Source organism: Scyliorhinus torazame, chromosome 23 (assembly GCF_047496885.1).
Source record: "Scyliorhinus torazame isolate Kashiwa2021f chromosome 23, sScyTor2.1, whole genome shotgun sequence".
Taxonomy (NCBI): Eukaryota; Metazoa; Chordata; class Chondrichthyes; order Carcharhiniformes; family Scyliorhinidae; genus Scyliorhinus; species Scyliorhinus torazame.
Genome location: NC_092729.1, coordinates 2,786,290 through 2,805,009, shown reverse-complemented (window position 1 = coordinate 2,805,009; position 18,720 = coordinate 2,786,290).

Here is an 18,720-nt window from a genome sequence, read left to right as displayed (position 1 = left end):
AGGAATACTCCACGTGCCATGTACTCGCAAGGCTAGCAACAGCGATATAGTGCAGATGAACACGTGGCTAAAGAACTGATGCAGGAATGAGGGCTTAATTGTTTTGGATCGCTGGGATGTCTTCCACGGAAGGCGAGGCCTTACAAGAAGGGCGGGTTACACCTGAACTAGAGGGGCACCAATATCCTGACTGGGAGGTTTGCTGCTTTGGTATTTGTCTTACTTGTTATACTCCGTGCATTGAAGCAGATAATCTCCAGACTTCCAGGCCCACTGAGTTCGATCTCCTTCAGCCTACCCTTCCTGATATCCAGGCTGACCCTGGTGCCATGCTCATCCGCAATCCCTACACTTGCAGGCGTACTGTCCAGATTGCCACCCGTGCCAAAATCGTTTAAACCCACCCGAACAGTACAGCTGTAGGTGGTTGGGCCCCGGCAGTATCCCGAGGAATCCTGTAGCGAAGTCCAACCATCATGTTTTCTGCCAGGTATGACTCCGACCAGCGGAGAGTTTTCCCCCTGATTCCTATTGACTCCAGTTTAGCTAGGGCTCCTTGATGCCATACTCAGTCAAATGCTGCCTTGATATCAAAGGCCGTCACTCCCACCTCACCTCTGGCAGTCAACTCTTTCGTCAATGTTTGAACCAAGTCTGTAATGAGGTCATAGGTTGAGTGACACTTGCGGTACTGAAACTGAGCATCCGTGAAGGGGTTATTGCTGAGCAAGTGCCGCTTGATAGGACTGTTGATGACTCCTTACATCACTTTGCTGATGATGGAGAGTAGACTGATCGGGTGCTAACTGGTTGCGTTGGATGGGTTCGGTGTCTTGAGTTCAGGACACACCTGGGCAATTTTCCACATTGCCGGGTAGATGCCATTGTTGGAGTTGTTCTGGAACAGTTTGGCTAGGGGTGCGGCAAATTCTGGAGCACAAGTCTTCAGTACTCTTGCCGGAATCTTGTCAGGAGCTATATCCTTTGCAGAATCAAGTGTCTTCAGCCGTTTCTTCGTACCACGTGGAGCGAATCGTATTGGCTGAAGATTGACATCTGTAATTCTGGGGACCTCCGTAGGCGACAAAGATATATAATCCACACGGAACATCTGGCTGAAGATTGTTGCGAATGCTTCAGCCTTGTCTCTTGCACAGTGCTGGGAGACCCCATTATGGAGATATTTGTGAAGTCCTCTCCTCCTGTGAGTGATTTAATTGCCCAACGCCATTCACGGGTGGATGTAGCAGTACTGCAGAGCTTAGATCTCATGCGTTTCTTGTGGAATCACTTTGCTTTGTCTATTATTTGCTGTGTATGCTGTTTGGCACACACATAGTCCTGTATTGTAGCTTCACCAGGTTGACACCTCATTTTTCGGTATGCCTGGGGTTGCTCCTTTCATGCTCTCCTGCACTCTTCATTGAACTAGGGTTGAACCTCTGTCTTGGTGGTAATAGTAGAGTGGGGGATATCCAGGCCATGACGTTGCAGATTGTAGTTGAATACAATTCTGCTGCTGCTGACGGCCCACAGCTCCTCATGGACCCCCAGCCTTCAGTTGCTACATCTTTTCGAAGACTACTCCATTCAGCTCGTTATTAGTGCTGCACAACACAATGGAGGGTATCCTCAAACTGAAGACGGGACTTTGTCTACATAAGAACTGGACGATGGTCACTTGCACCTATATTGTCATGGACATGCGCATCTGCAGCAGGCAGATTGGTGAGGAAGAGGTCAACTATGCTTTTCCCTCTTGCTGGTTCCTTCACCACCTGCTTCAGTCCCAGTCTGGCCGCTATGTCCTTTAGGACCCAGCCAGCGCGGTCTGTGGTGGTATTACCGAGTCGCTCTTGGTGATAGACATTGAAGTGCCTCACCCGGAACACATACTGCATCCTTACCACGCTCAGAGTTTCCTCCGATTGGGATTTGAACCCGGGTCCCCAGATTATTATCGTGTGTCTCTGGATTATGAGTCCAGCGACGATACCAGTCAGCCACCGCCTTCACAGTGGAACACCATCTTCGTGTATTTCATGATGCCTTTCTTATACTCCTTTTTTATCTCTGTCCCACATCCCGACTACTGATAGGGCGTCTGTACCTAACTCCTATCAGGATATTTCCCCTTGCTATTCCTCAACTCGACCCACACAGATTCTATGCCTTCCGACCCTATATCGCTTCTGACTATCAATTGAATTTATTTCCTTACTAACAATGCAAACACGTTCCCTCGTCCCGTCTGCGTGTCCTTTCTGGAGGACTTATATCGTTGGATACTTACATCCCAGCCCGGATTCCCTTGCAGCCACGACTCTGATGACCCCAACATCGTACCGGCCAAATTTCAATGTGGCGACCACCTTATTCACCTTATTTCGAAAAATGCACGCATTTAGGTGCAACCCCCTCATTCCAGAATAGACCGCCACTACGCCCCACTCCGTTATCATATTTGTCCCCTCTTTTGCATTAGCTGGAGTAAGATTCCTGCCACCTTCTCCTGTTGGACTAGGTGTTCTGGAAACTTTATTATCCTTTCTGGGGACCTCGGCCCCTTTAATTATATTAAAGTCCTCGCCATTGAAATGCACTTCTACCTTATCCTTTAACTTGGAATTTCTCATTCTTCATACACCTGAAGAACTCCCCCCCCCTCCCCCGCGCCACTATTTAGTTAAAAGCCCTGCCTACAGCGAGTTACGCCATTCGCCAGGACTCTGGTGCCAGTATGATTCAAATGCACGTGCCAATGTCACATGAATTTAAACCAATTTCTCCCAAAAACAATTTTTACCTCCTTTATCTTATTTCCCAGTACCAATTGTCATGTGAGAGTCCATTTAAGAAAAATGTGTTTTATCAAATGGCTGCAGTGATGTCATTTGTGGGTGGAGCTGGAATGTGATTCTGCGTTTTACTTCCTGCGTTTTGAGCTGGAAGCTGTTTTTGGCTCAGTGCTTTAGTTTCGCTTTCAAACCAAGCAGGTGTATATTGGTCTCTATCTCTGTATGTTAAACAAGATGCTCACATCACTTGATAATTTAAAAGTGATAACTGTTCTCTGTACAGAACTCAAACCTTCCACCTTTGTTAAAACGTGTTTTGGCTGATGGCTGTTGTTTGGAAAGTTACTAAGGGTTACCTATAGAGTACTATATCTTTTTGGGGGGTTATCAGTGTTGATAGTTGGTAAGATGTTTACTGTGGGTTAATAAAATTTTAACTGAATTCATAGAATAAACACTGTTTTGTTTTAAAAATACTTTAGTTCTCTGTTGCATCACACCTGTAAAGTGGGCCCTTGTGCTCCCCATAACCAAAATATATTAAAAGTGTACTTTGGTGTTCTCAAAACCCTGGCCCATGTCACAATTAGCTCATGGTTCAGATATCAATCCGGAGATTATTACCTTTTCAGTTCTCTTTTTAAAAAAAATTCAGCTCCTAGCTCTCTTAGGAGAATCTCTGACCTAGTTCTAGCTATGCCGTGGGTACCTACGTAGACCACTAGAACTGCATCATTACTCTCCTACTCCGAGTGCACAGCTGAACCGCGGGAGAAGACCTGGAAGGAATCATGCAGCGTGGCAATGTGGGTAGAGATCAGAAACAGGTAGGGTACAGCCAAAATTTTGGGGTTTTAACATAGGACTCCCCACAGCCAGCGGGGCATAGAGGAGCAGATATGCAGGCAGGTTTTGGAAGGGTTTAAAAGCAACAGGATTGTTGAGGGGGGGTCATATTCACTGTCCATATATTGACTGGGACACATTTATTTCCAGGGGCTTGGATCTGGTAGAACTTGTACGGAGCATCCATGTGGGCATCTTGAAACAATATGTAGATAGTCCAACTAGGAAAGGGTCCGCACTGGGTCTGGCCCAGCGGAATGACCACGGCCAGGCTTTCGACATTTCTGTTGGGGAACATTTCATGAAGAGTGACCATAATCTATTTTGTTTTAAGGTACTGTTAGACAAAGATAAGAGTTGTCCTCGGGTGAAGGTGCTAATTTGGTGGAAAGCTGATTATAACAATATTCGGCAGGAACTGAACAGTCCAGATTGGGAGACGTGGGGGGGGGGGGTGGGGGGGGAGGCGGATGTTTGGGAGTATATCAACATCTAGCATGTGGAACGGTTTCTAATGTCAGTTGAAAGGAAGTCAGGACCGGGATGATCCTGTGAGGAAGAATAAGAAGGACAAGTTTTGGGAACCTTGGATAACGAGGGATATTGTGAGCCAGGTCCAAAGTAAAATGAAGCATGTGTAAGGGCTGGATGGCTGGGAACACACAAAGCCTGTGAGGAATTTAAATAAAACAGGAAGTAACATACGCTAGGAGTCAGGGCTTAAAGGGTCATGAAAAACGTCATCGGCAAACAGGATTAAATAAAAGCCCAAGTCTATTAGACATATATAATGAGCAAGAGATGAGCCAGGTAAAGGGTTGGCCAAGTCAAGGACAGCGGAGGGAATATCTGCTTGGAACTAGAGGAAATCGGCGAGGTGCTGAATGAGCACTTTGCATCAGCATTTACCACAGAGAACGACTTAAGGGATGATGAGTCTGGGGAAGGGTGGGGTACATTGGTCAGCTCAGGCTTGTGGAGCCTAAGGGCCTTCTCCTGTCCTGTACCTTTCTTTGTTCGTCTTCACCCCAGATAAGATGGTTCGAACCCGTGCACCAGGCTGCACCAGAACCTGCGAGACTATCGATCTTGGTCACAGTAAATAATGTCAATGCCGGTTACTATACTCACCCCAATGACGTCTCCATTTGTTTCTCCGCCCCCACCCCCACACACACTTTAACCAATCCCTGTACAATGTTCAATTTGGTCATCCTCTCTCCAGTGCCCGATTCCACGCACACAGGTGGAAAGAATGTCGAACTTTCTGGAGATAGACATGGGCTGAGGATCCTTTAACTCTACCTCCTGGACTCCTCTATCTGGATCTCATCCCTCTCCCCAATCACCCTTATGTTACGTGTCTCTTCGTTCCTCAGCTAGGTTATATTCATGTCCCATTTTTGTTAACCATGTGTAATCATATATACATGACTCGTATTCCATAACTCTTATTTATGTCTTAATTATTTCCGACCTTATATTACCTATTTTCCACTGAATTGCCTTCCAGAATTAGGTCTAAGAAATTATCTTTCTTCATATTGTTTACATTAACTAGGAGCCTCCCTCACTCCAGGGATCGATGTCCAATAGGGGAATACACTCAGAATATCAGGAGCAACATTTGCCAAATGTTAATATCTGTAAGATACGTCTACAATTTGACACAGCTGCCTCAGTTACAGAGACAGAGTGTCAAAGAGAATACGCTCAGCGGCTGAATATCCACAGGGTTTGGGAAAACAGAATTCAAAAGATCCAAAATCCTCTGAGATAAATATTGTTCACCTCGTTTCAGTCTTCAGTGGCGGCCCCTGAGACTGCGTCTCCCCTATCCAGATTGACCGGTGAGTGTCCACAGATACGGGTGGGTATTTGGGTGAGACATGAGAGCAGAAGGACAGTGTACAGTTTATGGTATAAATAGTCTTCCTTATACAGGCACACAGAGTGTTAAGAACAGTTTGAATTATCTCAGCCAAAAAGTCAACTTGGCTGTCACAACATGGCAGACATGACAGAGACATGACTGCAAGATGCTCACAACTAGAAAGGCTGACCAAACAGCTAATCAAATCCACAAAAACGGTGCCTGAAAGCAACCTCGCAAGTGAAAACATCGGCATCACAGGAAACATTTACAATTTTATTCGGAAAATGAGAAAAGTTAGAAGATATGTGGGCCCTTTTAAACTGAAATTGAGCTGTTTTCAATTAAAATAAGGTGATGACAGATATGCTAAAGGATGGATTGCTTTCAATATTTACAATAGAGGAAGAGATTGGCATGCCAGAGGTCTCAAGGACAATATTATCAAACAGGAGCAGGGATTGATTAAAATTTACACAGTCTGCGCATCACTAATGGAGAAATTACTAGTGTTGGAATGTGACAGATACCAAGGAATAGGCCCTTCCCATTCCAGGGGTTTTAAGGAAGGAGTTGGGAACATTGCAGATTCCTGAAATGACGAGTAACCGTGCTACCAATGAACATGACCCTTATTCTGGAACTGTGTCTCCGAGTTCAACTAGTGAGCTCGTATGCATAATCCTCATGCTGTAAATGTGAGTGTTAGTTCTCCAGCGAGCTAATGTACATGACCATTAATCTGTAACCGTGTTTCTCAGTCACCCAGAGGTGTATGCACGTAATATATTTCATGTAACTGTCGCCAAATTCTCAAGCAAGCTTCCTTACAGTACTCTTGTTCTGTAACTGGGCCCGCCAATTCCACAGGGAGCTGACACACATGACGTTTGTTCTGTAACTGTATCTCCTGGTTAACAGGCAGTATGTACACATGATCCTTACTCTGTAACTGTGTCTCCCAGTTAACAAGTAGTTTGTAAAAATGATCGTTATTCTGCAACGTTGTCTCCTAGTTCTATAGCGACATCATTTAAATGTCACTTGTTCTAGTGCTGTTTCTCCTAGGTCGCTGCCTATGAAATTTTCAATGGTTTTAATATTCATGTCCAATTTTTTCCGACCTTTGCTTCTATATTTTCGTCTAAATTTTCTTGCAAACTTTGGCCTCAATAATGATCTTCCTTCACGTTATTTAAACTGACTCGGATTCTGCCTCACCGACGGATCTGGTGAAGAATTAAAGATCTCACAGGTAGACATCCTTTCGGAAGGAGCGGTCACAGTATGGTTGAATTTAAAATACAGATGGAGGGTAAGAAGCTAAAATCCTATTGCAGCTTCATCTGCTTAAGCAAAGGAGACGACACTGAGGGAGGAGTTGGCTAATGTAGACTGGGAGCAAAGACTTCATGGTTGGACAATTGACGAAAAGTGGAGTACTTTCAGAGTTTATTCATAGTGCTCCGCAAAGGTATGTTGCAGTGAAAGTGAAGGAGTGGAGGAAAAGGGTTAATCAGCCATGGGTATCGAAGGGAAAACGTGAATAAAAATCCAAACAAAAAAGTGGCAAAGATTAGTGGGAAACTAGAGCATTTGGAAACCTTTGCAAGTCAATAGAAAGCCACGAAAAAAGAAATAAAGAAAAGGAAGATAGATTAAGAGACTAAAGTAGCTGGGAATATAAATGAAAAGGAGTGGCTAGGGTCAACATTGTTCCTTTCGAGTATGAGAACGGGATTTAATAATGGGAATTGAGGAAATGGCGATGGAGTGAACGAATATGTTGTGTCGGTCTTCACAGTATAAGCCACAAACAGCATGCCAATAATTAAAGGCAAGGAGGCTATGGCAGGTAAGGACCTAGAAACGATCATTATTACTAATGAGATAGTGTTGGGTAAGCTATTGGGGCTACAGGTACACACGTCTCCTGGCCATGATGGAATGCATCCCAGGGAACTAAAAGAGATGGTGGCGGAAATAGCAAATGCACTCGTGATAGTTTACCAAATGTCGCTGGAATCTGGGGCGATTCTGGCAGATTGGAAAACAGCAAATATGACGCCACTGATTTAAAAAGGAGGGAGACAAAAGGCCAGTTAGCTTAACTTCTGTAGTGGGGGAAATGCTAGAATTTATCATCAAGGAAGAAATACCGAGACATCTGGATCGAATGTGTCCCAATAGGCAGACGCAGCATGGGTTCATGAAAGGACGGTCATGCTTCACTAATTGTCTGGAATTCTATGAGGACATTACTAGCTCGGTAGACAACGGGGAACTCGCGGATGTGAGGAATCTGAATTTCCAGAAGACATTCGACAAGGTACCGCACGAAAGGCTGCTACATCAGTTAAAGGTGTAAATTGTTACGGGTAATACAGTAGAATATATAGAGGATTGGTTAACTGAAAGAAAGCAAAGAGTGGGGAAAACAGTTTTTTTTTTGTTGGTGATCATTGGCTAGTTGTGTTCCTCGTGGATCAGTGTTGAGATCGCAATTGTTTACAATTTACATAGATAATTTGGAGTTTGGGACCAATTGTAACGTGTCAAAGTTCGCAGATGTCACTAAGATGAGTGTTGGAGCAAAGTTCACAGGACACTGAATGTCTGCAGAAGGTTGTAGATAGTTTAAGTCAGTAGGTAAGGATCTGGCAGGTGGAGTACATGTTTGGTAAATGTGTCAATCTATTTTGGTAGGAATAAAGCAAAATGGACTATGATTTAAATGGTAAAAAATGTCAGCTTGCTGCTGTGCAGAGGGACCTGGGTTCCCATGTGCATGAATCGCAAAATGTTAGCTTGCAGGTTCAGCAGGTGATTAAGGCGGCAAATGATATGTTGTCGTTCATTGCCAAAGGGATGGAATTTAAAGAACAGTAAGGTTATGTTGCAGCTGTTCAAGGTGCTGGTGAGGCCACACCTGGACTACTGTGCACAGTTTTGGTGTCCATCCTTGAGAAAGGATGTGCTGACATTGGAGGGGTGCAGAGGAGATTCAGCAGGTTTATTCCGGAGTTGAAACGCTTGTCTTTTGACGAGAGACTGAGTAGACTGTGACTATACTGATTGGAATTTGGAAGAATGAGGTGGGACCTTCTGGAAACAAATGACGGGAATAGATAGGATAGATGCAGGGAGGTTGTTTTCACTGCTGAGTGAATCTAGGACTAGAAGGCATAGCCTAAAAATATGGGACAGCAGATTTAAGACTGAGTTTAGGAGGAACTTCTTCACCCGAAGGGTTGTGAATCTGTGGAAATCCCTGCCCAGTGAAGCAGTTATTGCTGCCTCGTTGAATCTGTTTTTAAGACAAAGATAGATATATCTTTGAACAGTAAAGGAATTAAGATTTATGGTGAGCGGGAGGGTAAGTGGAGATGAGTCCACAAAAAGATCACCCACGATCTAATTGAATGGCGGAGCTGCTCGAGCGGCCAGATGGTCTACTCCTCTCTCTGGGTCTTATGTTTTTATTGTTTTCTTATGTCGAACAGTGAAATACTCTCAGCAGATCAGCAGAAACACTTGCAAACTATTCAAATACACTCGATACATTTGCAAGTTGACACATCAGCCTCAGTTACAGAGACGTCCTGTCAAAGGTTATAGTCTCTGCGGCTGGACATGCACAGACATATGGGGTAGAACATTTAAAAGATCCAAAATCATCTGAAATAAATAATATTCCCCTCGGTTTAGTCTTTAGTGCCTGCCCCTTACACTGAGATTGTATCACCTCATATCGGTCTCCCCGCATAGTGTCCAGAAACGGGTGGAGATGCCACTTTAAGATGAATATTAAACATTTGGGTAATGTATTAAAGATGAACACTTTGCAGTTTACAGTATCAACACTGTTCCTGATATAAACTGATGGAGTATGAAGAAAACTTTTCATGAACCCAGCCTCAAATTCAACTTGGGGTTGCAACATGGCAGCCAGAAAAGACATGTCTGGAGATGGTTGCAACTGTAAAGGGTGACAAAGTAGATAGTGTAATCCGTAAAAATGGAGTATTGAAATAAACTCGCAAGTGAAAACAAAACATTCACAGAAAATGTGTAGTTTTATGTGGAAAAGGAGAGTGGTCGGAGAGTATGTGGCTCCTTGTAAATTCAAAATGGTTCTGTTCTCAATGAAAATAAAGTGATGAAAGACATGTAGGATGAATGTGTTACAGTTTTCACCATTGAGGGCGCGGTTTCCATGTCAGGGAGCCTAAGAAACTATTATTGAACAGGAGCAGGGACTGAAAAAAATTCAGTCGGGGTGTCACTAATGGTGAAATTAATAGTGTTCGAACGTGAATACTCCCCACCAACAGACCGTTCCCATTTCAGGGTCTTCAAGGGGGGAGATACAAACACTGCAGATTCCTGAAATCAGTAGAACCCAGATACCTGAGATACAGACCATTGTTCTATAATTGTGTCTCCTAATTCCCCAGCTGAATTATATGCATGACCCTCATTCTGAAATGTGGCTCCTAGTTCCACATACACATAGTATACCTGTCCCTTATTTTGTAACTATGTCGCCTGGCTCTCTGTATGACTTATACATATAACCCTTATTCTGTAACTGTCTCAGAGGTCCCCAACTAGGTTATTCAAATGACCCAGTTTCTGCAACTGTGTCTTCTGGTAACAGTTAGGCAATATGCATGATTATATTTTTTAAAAATCTGTCTCCTAGTTTCCCACCTCGCTAATAAAAATGACACCCATCCTGTAACGTGTATAGACTTTCCCCAGCTCGATTATCTGTAAATTTGCCTCTTTGTACCCCAACTAATTTTTGTACAGGATTCTTATTCTGCAACATTGTCTGCTTGTTCTCCAGGTAGAGTATATACATGTTTTCTGTAACTGTATCTTCTATAACCACCTGGCTTATATACATGACCCTTATTCTATAGCTGGCTCCTTGTCATTCTGTAACTTTGTCTCCTAGTTCCCCAGCTAACTTACGTACATGACCCTTACTCCGTACCTGTATCGCCTAGTTCCCCAGTTAACTTACATAGGTAAGGTTTACTCTGTAACTGTGTCTGCTAGTTCCCATCTACCTTTTAGACAAGACCCTTATTCTGTGCCTGTCGTGCCTTGTTTCCCAGCTAGTTTATATACAGGACCCTCATTTTGTACTCGTGTCTCCCATTCCCCAGCTAGCATGTTTAACTAACCCTTATTATGTACCCGTGACTCCCAATTTCCCCATTTGCGTATATACATGACCCTTAGTGTGTACCTATGTCCCCTAGTGTCTCTATGTTCTCCAGCGACCATGAATACGTGGCACTTATTCTGAAACTGTCACCCAGTTCCCCAGCGAACTTACATACATACTCTTATTCTGCAACTGTGTCTCACAGTCCCGCAGCTAGCTTATAGAGATGAAACACGCAATGTTAACTGTGCCTCCAAGTTCATAGAATTCACAGTGCAGAGGGAGACCATTTGGCCCATCGAGCCTGCACAGGCCGTTAGAAAAATCTCCCTACTTTAAGTCCACCTTCTCCCCGCAACCCAGTAACCCCACCCAAACCTTTTTGGACATAATGGGCAATTTAGCATGGCCACTCCACCTAACCTGCACATCCCCGGACCGTGGGAGAAAGCCGAAGCTCCCGGAGGAAACCCACGCAGACGTTGGGAGAACATGCAGACTCCGCACAGACAGTGACCGAAGCCAGGAATCGACCCTGTGACCCTGGCGTGTGAAGAAACAGTGCTAACCAATGTGTTCCTGTGCCACCCACTGACAGTGCGACCAAGTGACACTTACTCTCAGTAATAACCTGCTCGCTGACCCCCAGTTCGGTTCTACAGCAAGTGAATATGCATAACTCTTATTGTGTAACGGTGTCTCCCAATTCACCATTGTGCTTATACGCCTTACACATGTTCTATAACTGCGACCCTGAGTTCTCCGGCTAGCTTATATATATGACGCTGATTTTGTAACTGTGTCTCCCGCTGCCCAGATAGCTCATATACATGACCCTTATTCTGTAGCTATATATCCTGGTTCCCCAGCTAGTGATATCCATGGTCCTTATTTTGTAACTGTCCAGACAGTTGCTGAGGGAGATTTTATACGACCCTCATTGTGTATCTGTGTCTCCTAGTTCCCCAGATAGCTAGGTACACATGACCCTTATTCTCTAACTGTCTCTTCCAGTTCATCAGCGAGCTAATATACATGTCCCATTTCCGTAACTGTGTCTCCTAGTTTCACAGCTAGTTACCATACATAACTCTAATTCTGTAACTTTGTCTCCTCGTTCTGCAGGTAGCTTCTCTACATGGCCAGTGTTCTGTTACTGTGTCTCCGCCTTCTCCAGCGCGAATGTATACATGACTCTCACTGCAACTGTCACCCTGTTCCCCAGCCAACGTACATGCATACTCTTATTCTGTAATAGTGTCTCACAGTTCCCCAGGTAACAAACATGTATAAAACTCATTCTGGAACTGTGCCTCCGAGTTCTCCAGCGAGCTTATGTACATGACCATTACTCTGTAACGGTGTCTCTTAGTTCAACATCTAACCTACACGCATGATCACGATTCTGTAACTGTGTCTCCCATTTCCCAGCTGGCTTGTATACCTAACAGTTATTCTCCACCTGCCACTTCCAATTTCCCCGCTTGTGACACACATGACCCTTATTATGAAATTGTATCTCCCAGTTCCCCAGCTAGATTTTGTGCATTTCTCTTATTCTGCAACTTTATCCCAGTTCACTGAGAGCTTTATATTGTGACCCTCATTATCTAACGGTGTCTCAGAGTTCTCCAGCGACATTAAATTAATAAATATGATTCTGTTATTGACTCCCAGATACTCCGCGACATTATATACATGACCGTTATTCTTCAACCGTGTCTCGCACTTGCACAGCTCGCTAACATACATGAGCCTCATTGTGTAATTTTGTCTCCTAGTTCTAAATAAATGACCCTTATTCTGCAACTGTCTGTCTTGGTTCCCCAAAAGCTTATACACATGATCTATATTTTGTAACTGCGACTCGTAGTTCTCCAACTAACTTATATACATGAGGTCTATTGTGTAACTGTATCTCCTGCTTCCCAAGGTAGCTTATATACATGAACCATTTTCAGTAATGTGTCAGCCAGTTCCTGAGCAAGTTTATATACATTACCCTCTGTATGTACCTATGTCTCCCAGTTCCCCAACTAGCTCGGTATATTATTCCCTAGTTGTAGGGTGCACAGAGAGCGAGACACACACACAGAGCGAGGGACACACAGAGTGCGAGGAACACACAGAGAGCGAGGGACACACAGAGAGCAAGGGACACACAGAGAGCGAGGGTCACACAGAGAGCGAGGGACACACACAGAGAGCGAGGGACACACAGAGAGCAAGGAACACACACGGAGAGAGAGGGACTCACAGAGAGCGAGGGATGCACAGAGAGCGAGGGACACACACAGAGAGCGAGGGACACACAGAGAGCGAGGGACACACACAGAGAGCGAGGGACACACAGAGAGCGAGGGACACACAGAGAGTGAGGGACACACAGAGAGCGAGGGACACACAGAGAGCGAGGGACACACAGAGAGCGAGGGACACACAGAGAGCGAGGAACACACAGAGAGCGAGGGACACACAGAGAGCGAGGGACACAGAGAGCGAGGGACATACAGAGAGCGAGGGACGCACAGAGAGCGAGGAACACACAGAGAGCGAGGGACACACAGAGAGCGACGGACACAGAGAGCAAGGGACACACAGAGAGCGAGGGGCGCACAGAGAGCGAGGGACGCACAGAGAGCGAGGTCCGCACAGAGAGCGAGGGACACACAGGGAGCAAGGGACACACACAGAGAGCGAGGGACACACACAGAGAGCAAGGAACACACAGAGAGCGAGGGACACACAGAGAGTGAGGGACACACAGAGAGCGAGGTACGCACAGAGAGCGAGGGACGCACAATGAGCGAGGGACGCACAGAGAGTGAGGGGTACACAGAGAGTGAGGGGCACACAGAGAGTGAGGGATACACAGAGAGCGAGGTACTCAGTGAGAGCGAGGGACTCAGTGAGAGCGAGGGACACAGCGAGAGCGAGGGACACAGCGAGAGCGACGACACAGCAAGAGCGAGGGACACAGCGAGAGAAGGAGAGTGAGCGATAGAGTGATAGAAAGAGAGATGTACACAGTGAGAGATAGTGGGACAAAGAGAAAGAGGGATAGAGATAGAGGGAGAGGGAGAGAGGGAGACAGAGAGAGGGGGATACAGAAAGGGAAAGGGCGACAGGGAGAGTGACACAGAGAGAAAGAGGTAGACAGTGAAAGAGAGGGATAGAGTGAGAGGACACTTTGAGAGCAACAGGGACACAGAGGGAGAGAGGGACAGAGAGAGGTGGGCACACGGAGAGAGTGAGGGACACACACAGAGAAAGAGGTACACAGCGGGTCAGGATCTGAGGTTTCGGGGACGTGAGTGGGTCAGGATGTGAGGGTTAGGGGACATGAGGGTGTGATGGTGTGAGGGTGCCAGGACGTGAGGCAGTCAGGACATTAGGGTTATCAAACTGACAGTTTTCATTCAATCCAAATTGTTTCTTTATAAATTCTAATCTCAGGAATTGACATCAGAAGATTTCAGTGAAAAATCTGTCCGTGAACAACAAGTAAAATATGAAGTGAAACTTTGCAATGAGCTTTGTTTGTCTGGCCAGGAATCTTCTCTCTAAATGGAAGCAGGAATGAAGTTGTGTTTAACTCACATTCTGTGATTTCTTGCTGGTTTTTACTCATTCTATGGAAAGCCTTCCTAAGGCGACAGACGAATGGTTATTCCCAACATGTCAGAAATTAGGGGAACAAATGTCAAACAAAGACAGAAATAAGGACAGGACATTGTGAATCTGTGGCTGTCTGCTGAATTAACATAACCATAGACAGGACAAGTGTTACCTTTGCAGATACAGGAAACACACCGAGGGGGACATTCCTGACAGAAAGTTGGGGGTGGGGACTGCACACAGGTCACTGAGGAGATCTCAGTCCAAACTGTTTCTAATCATTTCCCAAATGTTTCACAACATTTGTGGCTCTTCCAAAATTTAAGATACTTTGTTGTCTGTATTCTGTGAATCCAGCTGTGAAATATCTTCACTTCAATGTCTTTTCCCCAACACTATCCCCATGTCCCTTTATGTCATTGGGATTTAGAAAGCTGTCAATTTCTGCTTTAAACTTGGTCAATAACTTTCCATCTTTGAGAGTGGAGAAATCATCAGGAATGTGGGATTAGATCTCCAGGGTTAGGTTGGAGAAACAGGACTCGTTCGGGTCCTATTGAACCAATCTCTCCTCCTAGGACAGTCCGACAATCTCCCTATCAGCAGATTGACCCTCCGCTGCACTCCCTCTCTGGCAACTATATCCTTTCTATGTTAGGGAGACCAAAAACTGTACACAGTACTCCAGGTGTGGTCTCACCAAGGGCTTGTATAACTGCCGTAAGACATCTGCACTTCTGAATTCAAATCCCTCTTTCAATGAAGGCCAACATATCATTGGTCTTCTTCACTGCTTGCTGCACCCCCCTCTCCACTTTCAGTGACTGGTGTACAAGCTCCATTTGTACATCCACATTGCCCAACATATCACCATTTAAATTTGACTCTTTCCTTCAGTTTTTGTTTGACACTAACTTGAACAACTGTCCGAATTGTCTCAGTGTTGTGCTCACATAAAATGGCCACCGTTCAGTCACTTAAAATGGCTGACTGCTGATCTTGGATTTGTTTAGACAGATTCCCAGAGAGAGAGATAGAGAGATGCAGAGACAGAGAAGATGGGGAAAATAACAGAATACATTAATTCAATATTCAGAATCTCCATCTCTGTGTATACTCTGCACAGCGCTGTTGGAATGTAATACATTTCAATCAGAGCTCACAGAATCATAGAATATACATTGCAGGAGTAGCCCATTTGGCCCATCGAGTCTGCACTGGCCCTCGGAGAGAGCACCCTACCCAAGCCCACGCCTCCACCCTATCCAAATAACCCCAGTAACACCACCTAACCTTTGGGCCACAAAGGGGCAATTTAGCACAGCAAACATCTCCTCACATCCTTCTAGGCCCTAGTGAATACAGGCACAATGATAGAATCCCTACAATGCAGAAGGAGGCCATTCTGCCCATCGAATCTACACCAACCCTCTGACACAGCATTCTATGTAAGCTCAGTCACCCGCGCTATCCCAATAACTCCTTAACCTAATCTAAACAATCTTTCTTGGACACTAAGGGGTAATTTAGCAGGACCATTCCACCTAGCCTGCACGTCTTTGGACTGTGGAAGGAAACCGGAGCACCCGGAGGAAACCCACGCACACATGGGGAGAAACTGCCAACTCCACGTAATCAGTCACACAAGGCCGGAATTTATCCCGGGTCACTGGCACGGTGAGGCAGCAGTGCTAACCACTGTGCCACAGTCAAACCAATCTCTCCTTGTAGGACAGTCCGGCAATCTCCCTATCAGCCGATTCACCTTCCGCTGCACTCCCTCTCTGGCAACTATATCCTTTCTATGTTAGGGAGACCGAAACTGTACGCAATACTCCAGGTGTGGTCTCACCAAGGCCTTGCGTAACTGCAGTAAGACATCTCCACTTCTGAACTCAAATCCCTCTTTCAATGAAGGCCAACATATCATTGGTCTTCTTAACTGCTTGCTGCTCCCCCCTCTCCACTTTCAGTGACTGGTGTACAAGGACAGCCAGCTCCCTTTCTACATCCACATTCCCCAACAAATCGCTGTTTAAATCAGACACTTTCCATCAGGATTTTGTTATACCAACGTGTACAAATATCAGAAATGACTGTGCTGTGCTCACCTAAAATGGCCACCATTATGTAACTTAAAATGGCTGACTGCTGATCGTGGATTTTGTTCTGACAATATTCCCAGACAGACAGAGAGAGAAGCAGAAACAGAGGGATGGAGAAACTAACAGAAGACATTTATTTGAGATTTTGAAACTCCGTCAAACACGACCAGCAATGGTACATCATGGGGTTAGACAAAGATTCCTCTACACTGTACCTGGCAAACACTCCCAGGACAGGTACAACATGGTATTAGATATCGAGCAAGGCTCTCTCTACACTGTCCCCATCAAACACTCCCAGCACAGGTACAGCACGGGGTTAGACATAGAGTAAAGTTCCCTCTACACTGTCCCCATCAAACACTCCCAGCACAGGTACAGCACGGGGTTAGACATAGAGTAAAGTTCCCTCTACACTGTGCCCATCAAACACTCCTAGGACAGGTACAACACGGTATTAGATATCGAGCAAGGCTCTCTCTACACTGTCCCCATCAAACACTCCCAGCACAGGTACAGCACGGGGTTAGACATAGAGTAAAGTTCCCTCTACACTGTCCCCATCAAACACTCCCAGCACAGGTACAGCACGGGGTTAGACATAGAGTAAAGTTCCCTCTACACTGTGCCCATCAAACACTCCTAGGACAGGTACAACACGGTATTAGATATCGAGCAAGGCTCTCTCTACACTGTCCCCATCAAACACTCCCAGCACAGGTACAGCACGGGGTTAGACATAGAGTAAAGTTCCCTCTACACTGTCCCCATCAAACACTCCCAGCACAGGTACAGCATGGGGTTAGACATAGAGTAAAGTTCCCTCTACACTGTGCCCATCAAACACTCCCAGCACAGGTACAGCACGGGGTTAGATACAGAGTAAAGCTCCCTCTACACTGTCCCCATCAAACACTCCCAGAACAGGTCCAGCACGGGGTAAGATACAGAGTAAAGCTCCCTCTACACTGTCCCCATCAAACACTCCCAGAACAGGTACAGCACGGGGTAAGATACAGAGTAAAGCTCGCTCTACACTGTCCCCATCAAACACTCCCAGGACTGGTGCAGCACCGGGTTAGATACAGAGTAAAGCTCCCTCTACACTGTCCCCATCAAACACTCCCAGGACAGTTACAGCACGGGGTTAGATACAGACTAAAGCTCCCTCTGCAATTTTCCTCTCAAACACTCCCAGGACAGTTACAGCACGGGGTTAGATACAGACTAAAGCTCCCTCTGCATTTTTCCTCTCAAACACTCCCAGGACAGATACAGCACGGGGTTAGATACCGAGTAATGCTCCCTCTACACTGTCCCCATCAAACACTCCCAGGACAGGTACAGCATGGGGTTAGATACAGAGTAAAGCTCCCTCTGCATTTTTCCTCTCAAACACTCCCAGGACAGGTACAGCACGGGGTGTGATACCGAGCAGGGCTCTCTCTACACTATACTGTTTCCATTTTCTCACAAATATTTGCTTCTTTTACAATTCACTTTAATTCTGTGCCATCTCGTTCTTGATCTTCTCAATATTGGGAACAGTATCTCCCTGTCTACTCTGTCCGGCACCCCCAAGAATTTGATCACCTCTATCCAATCTCCTCTTGGACATTTCTCTCCGTGGAGAACAGACCCAACCTCTCCAACCTATCCTCATCACTGAAGTTTCTCATTCCTGAACCATTCTTGTGAACCTCCTCTGCACTCGCTACAGTGTGTTCACATCCTTCCTATAGTGTGACGCCCAGAACTGTCCACAATATTCCAGCTGAGGTCTAACTAGTGTCTTGTATAAGTACAGCCTTACCTCCTCGCTCTTGTACCAATGCGGGAAAATACTGAGCACGTCAGGCAGCATCTGTGGAGAGAGAAATAGAATCTTGGACCAGGGAGACTGGCAGATAGACAGATAGAGAAAAGTCCACACACACAGTAACACACTTACCCTCACACAGACACCCTGCTCTAAACAGATAGAAAATGCGGCAGATCACTTCTCCATCAGTAAATGGAAGGAGATTTTGGATTTCTCTTCAAAAGGACCAGCACACATTTAAAAAGAATGGGTGGGTGGGAGGGTTGGTGCTTCCCAATCTTTTGTATTATTATTGGGCGGTGAATTTGGAGAAGATTCGGCAATGGTGGGGAGAGGAAGAAGCGGAATGGGGACAGGTGGAGTACGCATCGTGTAAGGGGGCGAGTTTGCAGACTTTCGCTGCGGCCCCACTCCCATTTCCCCCGGGAGGGTTTACACAAAGCACGGTGCTGGCATCTTCCTTCAACATCTGGAGCAAG